This window comes from Lissotriton helveticus, chromosome 4_2 (assembly GCF_964261635.1).
Source record: "Lissotriton helveticus chromosome 4_2, aLisHel1.1, whole genome shotgun sequence".
NCBI classification, from domain to species: Eukaryota; Metazoa; Chordata; class Amphibia; order Caudata; family Salamandridae; genus Lissotriton; species Lissotriton helveticus.
Window position 1 is genome coordinate 130,334,788 of NC_136064.1, and position 12,080 is coordinate 130,346,867.

General features: G+C 41.1%; 1 non-coding gene across 1 annotated transcript; it reads left to right on the top strand.

Annotated features, from left to right (window-relative positions):
- The first annotated feature begins 312 nt into the window (after positions 1 to 312).
- On the top strand, positions 313 to 448 carry LOC144752310 (U4 spliceosomal RNA). Its single transcript, XR_013594084.1, has one exon. It is a non-coding gene; the product is annotated as a U4 spliceosomal RNA (small nuclear RNA).
- The last annotated feature ends 11,632 nt before the right edge of the window (positions 449 to 12,080 follow it).

The following is a 12,080-nucleotide window of genomic DNA, read 5'->3' on the forward strand; positions in this document are numbered from 1 at the left end:
GCAGTCACACATGTTGCTCCTCACAGCCATTCAAATGTGTATGATGAGATGAGGACAAGAAACACCGCACTCACACCTTTCTCACATGTTTCTGGGTTAATAAACAGACTGTGAGTGTGTACGCAGCCACACCTATGTGAATGTTAATGTTAATGTTAATGTTAATATGAGCTTATATAGCGCTGTATCACCCAGGGGTATCTAAGCGCTATGCTAAAGACAAGCACAAAGCCCAGTACATAGGACTAAAAAAAAAAAACATTTGGAGATAAAGAGTACGTATGTCACCATGAAAGTACAGATGTACAAAACATCTTTGTGCACTGGCAGTATTGTAGCCAATGATGTCTATCCGAGGTGCGATTATTGCTTATTGAAAACTTTACCCAAGACCCCAGCATGTCAACTTGAAAACAGTTGATCCACGGGCTTCCCAGAGGCTAACCTCCAGAGCGGGATGGCTTTAGCCCCAGGTCTCCTGACTACTTTTGGCCCCCTGGGGAGAGGTGGTTTGTTGGCTTGCCACAGCCACCCCTCCTGGTGATCGGCTATCCCCAAGGAGGAGGGTAAAGACTACTGGGGTAAGATACAGTCACTGACAGCTGGACCTCAATCACAGGATGCCCACAAAAACACATCTTCCCTATGTCAAGGAAACGATTTCACCCAGCATCTTAAAGAGTTCATGAAATGCAGTCCCTGACTCAAAGTAATTTTTAAAGACACCAAAACCAGGCCTCATCGCTCAATTTTTATGCAAACACCATTCTAATGTTAATAATTCCCCCATCCTGACTTACCAGAAAGGACTAAATCCAGCAATGGAACAATCCCCCGTTTGGAGGGATCTCACAATATTCACTCCTCTGCAATACTAGACCAGAGCACTCAAATTTGGAGACGCCGGTCCCAATACTGCCCATGGCCGGGAAATGAACATAAATATGCAAGTGATTTATCAGAATCACCAGGGGCCACCACTGCTCCAATTCTCGGAAAATGCGAGCAGGTTGTCCCAGTTCAAATACACTGTCACCAACAAGCAACTCTGCAGTTTCCCATTCTGGCATCTTCTTTAGAGCCACCAGGTTTTGATTCAATCAAGACTGAAACTCTAGAACATCAGGGAAATTGTGGGTTCTTAACACCAATATTTCTACAGAACTTTGAAAAAAAGATACAAGGAGGTTATACATAGACGGACTTCTGCCACTGCTATAAAAATAAAAAAACTGAATTCAGAAGCTGGATGTCCCTCAATTAGTTCCTCCCCTATGCCCATTAACATAAAGGACGGTGTTATATTACATTTAACTCCCATAATTTCCGAGAGGAACTACTCTATATGGTCCAGAAGTTGAATCAACTTCCTACATGTATAAAAAATATGTATAACTTCAGCCACATCTGCACCACATCTAAAACATTTCCCATCATCTTCGCAGGGGTATGATATAGATCAAATCTAGTTTTAAAATGTTGTGTTCTCAGATTGGCTGATATTAAAATGTTTCCTGCCATATCATATGATTGTTCTATGTTTACGTCTCCAAATCTATTTCTCCATCTTATATTTTGGGCCTCCAGATCTTCTTTCTGCGTATCTATTAAGCAGCTATAGATCCCACCAATCCGTTGCTTCTGTCTAATAGGCTCGACTAACACGTATGGCTCTATTGTCCTCTATTTTTTCATCAAGAAGTCCCGCATATGGAGGAATTTAAAAAAATCTGTTTGGAGGTGTTTATATTTATCAACTAATATCTGAAAGGAGAGCAGACCTTCGTCCTTATACATTTTGCCTATACATGTAACTCCCTTATCTTTCCATTTCTGAGCAACTCAGTGAAAACCGCAGGTAGTAAAATGGGTGTATTTAATGGGGTGTAAAAGCAGCACCCCACGATTTGTAATTTGTTCCGTACTGCTCCTCATACCTTATAGGCACCTCCTACTACCTTATAATGCGTACTTTTGTAATATTTATACTCCAGCTTTCCAAACAGACAATTCCTTACTCCTGCCCCCAATATCATCTGATCTAAGAAGGGGTATTCTGTGGAGTTATCAATATCTTCTCCAGTGAGTATTATCCAGATGTTTTGCAAAATACATGCATAATAATAAAATGTAAAATTAGGTACAGCCCACCCCTCTTTCTCTTGAGGCGGTGACATAAAGTGCATTGCTCTTCGTGGTTTCCCTTGGGTCCATACAAATCTCATACAGCATGATTGCAGTTGCTGTAGCTGTCCCCTAGATAGTTCTAACTTGCCTCTTATACACACCGGAGCTGATTTTAACCCATTAATGCAGATTTGAGCATTGGGGGTCTTATAAACAGCTTGAATTGCTTGAATAAAGCCAGGGCCAAACCCCATGGTTTGTAATGCACCCCAGAGAAAGCTCCATGACACACGGTTGAATGCCTTCTCGGCGTCTAATATAACTAAACCTAAGGTAGTGCCCTGTATATTAGCTTTGGCCAGCAATGCTACTACCCTGTCAATGTTATTTGCAGTACCCAAAATGGGTAAAAACACATGTTGTTTCAATGATACAAGTGGGGTGATACGATTCGCTAGGCGAGTGGCTAACATTTTTGTATATATCTTCCCACTGGCGTTTACTAGGGAAATTTGCCAACACAACCCTGGGAGCTCTGATATTTTTTTTTAAACAATAATATTTGCTTCCTCCTATGATGGGAGAACTGTCCCCACCTGTGCTTGTTGTAGGGTAGTCAGTAATTCTCTGTGAAGCCTCTTCAAACACCGTCCAGTAGCTTCACTGAATTTGTATCTTTTTCTCCTAAACAAGTTACATTTATTAGCAATTTCTCTGCTCCAATGAAGGTTAATTCTGGGTTTGCATCGGGCTCCTTCTGATTGTAAAGGAGCCGTATCTCCTCCATTCGCTATCATCCGCATCAGTTCTACCTCTGCTAAACTAATCCTCCCATCAAAATCTTGGACCTCAGCTCTGAGTTGTTTCTGTTTATAAAGCTCATTGCTCAGAGTCTCTCCCCTAAACCCTGCTTTTAGGGCATCCCAGACATATGGTTGTACGGTCGACTTATGATTGACTTCTAAACATTGCTGAATCCAATCATTCATGTGGTTTATAAAATTAGAATCTTTTAAAAGTTTAAAGTCAAATGAATTGGATCTTTGTGAGGAAGAATTACTATTACATCTAGTCGGGATATCTATCATTAATGGGCCATGATCTGATGTGATTCTTAGGTAGACTTGTATTCTGGCATCCGTTAATAGATCTGATGGAGCATAGAAGTAATGTAGCCTAACCAATTTGTTGTGAGGATAAGAATAACACATAAGTCTCGGGTCTGATATCTGCAACATAGACCATGCATCTTTCAGACCATGATCCTCCACCAAGTGCTGTAATGCCTTGAAAACTCTAGGTGTTCTGCCTGTATAGTATTTCCACCACTTTTGAAGGTCTTGACTATCCAAGTGGATGTTGAAATCATCACACAAGATCAGCGGGGTAGGCCATGGCGCTAATTCCAGATTAAGACCCTCTAACACTGTGGCTTCGTCAAAGTTAGACCTAAATACAGAGCATATAATAAATACAAATTCCCCCCTAGCACATTCAATAACCACCCAGCGGCCCTGGTTGTCAACCGCTATTCTACCAGTGCTTTGTATCCCATTCTTTGCTAAAATGCCTACTCCTCAGTTTGTGGTAGACAAATCAGATTGCATCACCCGCAGCTCAGCAGCAACCCTTTGCCATTTTGCAATATTATTTAACCCACAAACATTAAATGAACATAACCGTAAGTTACCCTGGACCCTTTCATCCCCCTTCGAAAACTGATGTACCTCTCCATTTATGACCTTATCTCCTGACATCCATAAGCTCATCCTTATTTTCAATTTACTGTGAACTGCATTTTCGATTTTAACCCCATCCCTATCCGCCTTCACGTGACCCACTCCTCCCCCTCCTCTACCCGTAGTGCAGTCAGTAAACAGACTCCACACCTCAAGCCCCTCCTGTATTGAGGCTTTAGGACCAACGGTCCTGGTGGTGGATAGCTAACCTCTCCCAAGGCCCCCCTATATATCTGATATGCTAATAAAGTACCTGATAACCTAATTAAGTATTGATTTCATACAATCAGCCTGATCATATATATATCAAAAAAGTTTCCCTGATGGCCTAACATAATTTTGTCTTTATAGAACCTGCCTGACACACAAGCCTTTAGATCTTCAAAATTTTCAAAAATTCCATACAAATATTTACCTCTGCGTCGAGAAAAAAAAGGGAGTGAAGAAGAAAGGAAGAAAAAAAAACAGAAAAAAAGGTGGGGAGGGGTCATTCTGCACTTTCCATGCTTCTTTCTGCACCTGTCTTGCTTCTTTCAGCACCCCTGTTTCCCTTTATGTACCACTTGTTCCTCTTTTTGCACTCTTCCTGCCTTTTCTGCACCTCTCTTCCCTCTTTATGCAAGTCTGTTGCCTCCGTCTGCACCTCATTTGCTTCTTTCTGCACCCCTGTTGTCTCTTTCTGCACTTGTCTTCCCTTATATAATATTTTATTTATGTTATAGTTCTATAGAGCGCGAACCAGACCTATGAGGGTATCAGAGCACTTTACAGTATTAAGGGTGGTATACAAAGCGATGGGAAGGGAGGGATCAATTGGGTAAAATAGTGGATACAAAATGCAAGAAGACACGCAGTCTAAAGTCCTGGCTACATGTGGGAAGGAAATTAAAACAAGTAGATACATTGTACAAGAAGGCACATAGTCTCAACTCTTTGGAGAATGCCCTGGAGTGCAGGAATAGGTATCATCCAGAGAAAGATTTTAATATAACGTGTTCATTAGGCGAGAGAGTTCCAAATCCTTGGCGCAGCCCCAGTGATGGCCTGATTGTAGTTTTTTTTCTTCCAGAAACATGCAGGTTGCAGCAGTAGGTTTTTGGCAGTTCGGGAGTTTCTGGGTCCTCCTGATATCACGAGTTTTTGTGCAAGAAATATTAGGGAGTTGTTATAAAGAGCTTTGTGAGTAATGCAGGCCAGTTTCAATTGGATTCTGGCCTCTAGTGGAAGCCAGTTCAGCGCTTTGAGGTGGGGAGAGATGTGGTCATTTTGCTTTGAGTCGGTTAGTAGTCTGGAGGCGGTGTTGTGGCAGGCTTTCAAAGGGGCCAGAGATTTCTTGGGTAGACCGGCAAGAGTAGAGCATCCATATTCTAATCTGGAAATGACTAGTGTCTGTACTGCCGTATTAAGGTCGGACACATCATGAAGGGCTTTAGGTTTCTTAGGTAACTCAGGTGGAATCTATCCATTTTGGCCATCGAGTTTATATGGCCACGCATGTTCAGGCTGCCGTCCAGGGTTATTCCAAAGGATTTCGCCGAGGAGGGTAGTTTAGTGCTGAGATGGTCTTGATCCATTCCTGGATGTCTGGATTGGGTTTGGGTGGAGAGATCAGAAGCAATTCAGTTTTATTTGCGTTGAGTTTAAGCTGGTTGGCTGTGAGCCAGTGGACTGTCAGCTTCAATGCCTCATTCAGGGAGAAAATTTCACAGGGGAACAGATTTTTATGTAGATTTGTGTATCGTCGGCGTATATAAGGTAGGAGATATTGGCGGCATGTAGAACCTCGGTGAGACGTTCAAGGTACTTTAAGCCTATCTGTTTCAATTAAGGTGATGGTGCATGTGACACACTTCACAACATTATGCTTTGCAAACAGAATGCTAAATATTTCTAAGCTTCAATCAGCTGACATCAAAGAAGAATAGAATGTGGATGAGGTTTGGAGCGCACACAAATCAAACTGACTTCTGTTCATCGATCATTTGCAATTTAGATGATTTAATATAAGTATAGCTGCACAAACAGAAGAAGTAGAGTTTGAAACTTTGAATACTTGAAAATGGCATCATTTTCTGAGCTGAAAGAGCTCCATGAACGATACTTGGATGCAGCTTTAATGCTGGAAACATATTCTGCAAATGATTCTGCCTTCCTTAATGATTCAGTTATTCAGATGTTACCTTCTTTCAACAACATATTCACCTCAGGTATGTTTCCTATAACTCCTGTTTTCCAAGCTGAAGATGTGGTTAAATATCACTGTATATGCTCTATGTTTATGCATTGAATTCTGAGAATTGTTATGAGAGCTTCTTTCTTTCGGTGCATTAATTGTTTCATCGGTTCTGGTTATTTAAAGACAAGAATGAATAATAAACGTATTTTTCATTTTTGTTGCTAATGAAATCAAAAGCAGGAATAGACAGTTGACAGAATGAACAAATGTAAAATCTTCAAAAGCACAAAGATGATGAAAAGTACATTGTAAAGTATATTAATATTTACAATCTATCCATAATGTCTTGTACATTGTGCATTGAAAAGCAAGATGAATGTCAATAATGCCACTTATTTTCACTGACATTGCACAAATTATGTACATTTGAAAACTAGAAAACTGGAATAAAACACAGGAGGCTGTTTCTGCAACTCAGTATATAGAATGCACCAGTGACTGAGATGGGACAAATTGTACAGATCTAATCCCAATAAAATCGTCTGACGATAAAATCATGCTCCTTCATGAATGGAATATACAAATATATTTCCCTAGTTCTTTTTATGAATCTTTTATATCTTACTGTTCCATGATAATACAGCTGTAGATATTCTACCATAGAATATGTCAACTAGAATCAACATCTAGTTCATGGGCTGCATTCAAAAGTACATCTGCGCACCACATTTTGGTAGATGGCAGTGGAATTTCCATTGTCGCATATTTAAATTTTAAATTTTAAATTTAATTTTTTTTGTTATATTGGGATACTGTGGCACTGTTCACAAACGTAAATGTTCTATTTCTGCTATAGTCCCTTTTGCTGGTGTTATTTTGGCTGCCTAGGCACGCTTTAACCATGGTGCAAGGGTGCCTGTGTTGCATGAAGGGCGGTTTTTGGAAGGAAGGGACGCTTTCTTGCACAAAAACAATCAAGAGTGGCATATTCCTCAGACTGCAGCACACAAAGAAAGAGGAAGTAACAAGGATGATCTGGCAATGTTTAAAAAAAATCATAGAAGTTGCATGAGAATAACATGTGCCCACCCTTCTCTTGACATATGTGGTTGGACCCTGGGGGATGGGGTCCCTGGGGATAAAATTATCTGAGGGGAAGGGGGTTTGTGCCCCTTACCTATTAAATATGTTGCCGGCGTGCCCAGGGTCAAAAGTGGCCCGTGGAGGGGGGGTGCGGGTTGGCTGCCTTTGGCTGCCTTTAGCGAGTTGGCAGCAGAGATTGGTTGCAGACCAGGCCTTGTGTCCAACTTACCACTGCACATGGCCAAAGACTGTGTACTGCATGGGGTTAGTTGTATATGGTCGGTTGGCCACAGTGCATAACCACAGGCTGGTGATGTGTGGCATTGGCCGCATGAGGAGGTTGGCCGCAGGGCCTAGCTATATGCCAGTCTCTGAAGCCAACCTAATGCTGCTCAAAACAGGAGGCTTTGCGCTGTGTTTGATTAATATTTGGTAATTAAATGTTTCTGTACTTTAAAAAACTTAGAAATTCACAAAAAAAACAAAGGTTACAGGGACGGTATAGTTAGGAAATAGTATTAAAAAACTTAGAAATACACTGAAAACCAAAGGCTACAGGTATGTTATAATTAGGTTCAGATTGTATGTATAACTCGCTACCTCACCATGCACTGCTAATTACTCCACATATTACATAACATCTTCTATGAAACTATTGATGATAACCCTGCAGAACTTGCAGTGAACTATCGTTATCTTTGCGGCACAAGTTATAGTTTCTTGAGATAACTATAACTATAACTGCTGAATTTCTAGGGTTTTTCGTGTGTAAAATCTAAACTTAACAGAAAATGTCGCTGTAACTTTTGGCAGGAAGCTAGACCTTGGTCTGCAGATTAGGCTTTTTGTTACTTGGTGTAAATCCATTAAGTATATTTTGAGGTATTTGGTAAAAAAATAATTGTATATTGTGGCAAATGGGCTCATGACTGAGAATTCCGCAGAGGTCCTATGAGAGCAAGAGATTGAAACTGGAGAGCGAGAGGCACGAACAAGTCTTACGAGCGATCTTATAGTCCGGCTGTTGGAATGTTAAAAATTAAATGCTTGTTATTACTGTTTGCTGTGAAAAATTAGAGTTGTTGTGGAACTGAAGAAAAAAGCTATTTAAAGAGGCAGCATGAAAGGCATGCTGTCCCCTAGATTTGGAGAAGAGGTGTCCTTGGAATCCCTACTGTGAAAAAAATAAATGTATATTGTTTGTAACTATGTTTTATGTTTTGTGGAACTCTCTAGGGATTGTGTGTAGTAAAAAGGAGTAGATGAGTTTTCAATGCACCCTATTAGTAGGGATGCATATTGTGGTCCTTGTTTTTGAGAAGAAGCTTAAGAGATAAGTTCTGTAATGATTAGATTGTTAATACAAAAAAGAGTTACTATTTCAACAAGACTCCTGCCGGAACGTGAACAGGAGAAAGGAGTAGGTGATGTATGAATACGCTCTGGTATGCACACTTGTTACTGTAGTAAGGAGTCTTACTGGAGATGGTGTTTATCAGAATCTACTATTTACGCCCCTCTGCTTGGTGAGAGTGTTGAGTAGAGTGCAGTCTCTCCCTACACCCTACTATGCACACCTATTATCAGCGAGAGGGATGTTAGCATAGAGGATAGTCCCTTTCCACTTACTACTGCACACTCCCATCAGCTGCGAGAAAGGATTGAGCAGTGAGGTTGGTCTCTCTTAACATACCCTACAATTCACACCCGTCATCTGAGCCTGAGGTCCAATAGGAGTGCAAGGCTTTCCCCTCACCCATCATCTGAGAGAGAGCAAGAGATCTGAAAGGACAGTCTTGTTATTCTCCATGCACTACTACCGACATAAGTCATCTGAGAGAGATGTATGATAGGAATATGAATATGACTATGATTTGTAAAGCGCAAACTCATGCTCAAGGGCGTATTGGCACTATAGAGGCACCCAAAGTGGTCCTCCTAAATAGGGGGACAGTCAAGTCTATGGCAGAACACAAGTGAAGAGTCACCCACGGGATAAACTATGTAAGTTTCTCCTTGAAATGGATTGGCCCCAGACCGTGCAGTGATTTATAGGCCAGACAAAGGGCCTTGACCCTGCAACGTTCTCTGACCGGTTGCCAGTGGAGGTTCCCGATGGCTCCTCTTGCAGATTCCTATTTTTGAGTTTTGAAGTGGAATCGTTAAGCTGCATGCTGCAGTATCTGCTGGCCTCCTCAGAAGGCCTGTAGTAAGGATGAGATAGAGTCTGTTGCAGTAGTCGGTCCTTGTGAGTAACAGTGCAAAGATCACGGTTTTCAAAAGCTCAGGGGGTAGGAATTTTTCAATCTTTTTTACAAGCCATAGAGAGCAGTATGAGGCAAATGTGAGTTTTTTCACTTGGTCATTGAGCTTCAACTGGTTATCGAACAGAAAGCCAAGATTTTTTGCTTTATTTATGGGTTCAGGAAGTGGGCCCAGCTCAGGCTGCCACCATGCCAGCTTCCAGAATGAAGGGTTATTGCCAAAGATAATGACCTCTGTCTTTGTGGCATTCAGTTTAAGACAATTGTTGTACATCCACTTGTTCACATTGCACATGCAGGTCCTAAATGCAGAGCCAGAATTGATTTCGAATTCGCTAGTGATACCACAATTTGGTTATCATTAGCATATGATGTCAGGGAGAAGAGAGAATTTTTGATAAGTGTGGCCAGTGGTATGATATAAAGATTGAACAATGTAGGGCTCAAGGTCGTGGAAGGATTGGAGGAGATCTAATGCTGTGTCCTTGATCCCCAGACTCTGTATGCGGCCAACCAGAATCTTATGGTTGACCGAATCAAATGCCGCCGAGAGATCCAGCAGGAGAAAATGAAACAAAAAAAACATCTGCCTGAATTTTTTTTTTTAAAGGTGCTCAAAGTCACAAATGTACTAAACCAGTCCTAAAATACAGGCCTTCCCAATTATAATGCAGAGTATATTGTATGATGCAAAAGATCACATTGATTTATGTTGTTTTATCAAAATTGTAACAAAGCATAATAGAAATAAATATCAGAAACAATAAAGCACATCTTGAATCACAAACACACACTCTTTCAAACCAAACCAACAAGTCACATATCCACATAGACTCATCCATCCAAACAAACATTACAATTAATTAAATATCAATATACATTGTTGGGCGGTATCAAAAATATCCCCACAATTAGGAAGGAGACACATACAATTTAAATAATATAAGGCGAGTTGGTTATATAGTCATATTTATCAGGCAATCACTTCCACAGGCAGGAATGCAGTTCATAGTCCAGTATCTTCTCAGGAAATGAGGTAGAAAAAACCAAGACATCATATATGTCCAGCAACAACGAACGTTTCGGTGTTTTTTTAACCCAAGACTGGGTCACACCTTCTTCAGGGCGAGCTGGTCAGGTGTGAAAACCAAAATAAGGTGCGCCTAAGGAGAAATAGACATAATATAAAAACATGCAATGAATAATACACTATAATGGGTTGGCGTATCATAATAACAGAATAATCCCTGTTGATACTCATAAAGAATGGGAAGGCACAGGTTATGACATTTAAATAAAAGGATGAATTCAATTGAAAGGGGGCTGGCACACTTTTAAAGACAAAAAAAACAAAAAAACAGACATAAGTAACCTATCCAGTCATCAACTAACATATAATGCTCTCCAAAACAACAGAGGGAAATGTATACGTGCCATGTAAGAAAGAAACACCAAAGACATTGAGTCTGTTAAAATACATATTCCACCTGATCGTGAAGTTCGCGACCAGCAGAGGGAAAGTGATAAAGTGGCTAGCAGATTGTTGGAAGATGCCCAGTGGGGCACAGCAGTACCTGCGGTCAAATATCCAGGAAGAGCCAAGATTATGAGGAGCAGCAAGGCAATGGAAAGTAGGGTCAATAACAGGGCCTGCAAAGTAAAATGAAGGTATTTGATCTGCAGTCAAAGACCAGGATATCAAGATTAAGCTTATGGTCATTGGGTAAGTGAAAGAACGAAATGGGCCACCGCTTTCCCCAGTAGATGGATAGACAGCTGTGTAAGATTCAGAAAGTGATATGCCACGAGGTCCGAATGAAAGCCACAAATACTTTTGTGAAATACAGGAGGCCTCCTGGGTACAGAATAGGTTTTCAAATACAGATAACCCGCTAAGTCCAAAGAAAACACAAATACATACCCGTTAAGTGGCCTGACTAAAACAAGAAATGGAGTATTCAGAAGGCAAAGAGGCAAAGAGAGCTACACTGCATCATAGTAATTAAAGGATGAGGTTGGTAAAGGGCTTTCTCCTTGTTGCAAGAGAGAAAACGATATAGGACAGAAAACTTGGTCCAACCAGGGTCTGGTTACATTCCGGTCTAGTCATTATAGGTAAAGAATAGCGGGGAAGGCTAAAAGTAACCCTTGCTCTGCTCTAGGTGGAGTGGAGCGAGTACCATTGATAGAAAAGTGGCAAGATTAGCATAATGTGCAATCAGCTTAAAATGATAACATCTAAGTAAATTATACCTAGATAGATCGACAAACTGCGGGAAAGAAAAAAGAGTGCGTGAGCACAAATAAAAATGCTCTGCAATGCTGGACAGAAAAGGAGCACCGGAGCAAAACTGGAAAGGCTCTACAATGGAGGACTTACCTGATATGTATGTAACAACGACCAGAATGCCAAATGTCCGAAGTCCCGGTCTTTCAGGGCAAAGCCGACGACTGATACGAGCGGCTGAGAAAGCCGGTCGGCAGCCATCCAATTTAAATGGGGAGAGCACGCGTTTGGTCGGCCGGCATAGAAAGGCCACAAGGTAGCTACTCTCCTCCTATAATATCCGAGCTAGAAAGGGGATATGAATAGGGCAGGGGGACAAGGCCCAGGGCGCCATGAAGGAATGGGGAGTATAAGAAAAAGATGGCCAGGAACAAACATTAGCCTGCTTTATGAGAGATATCGTC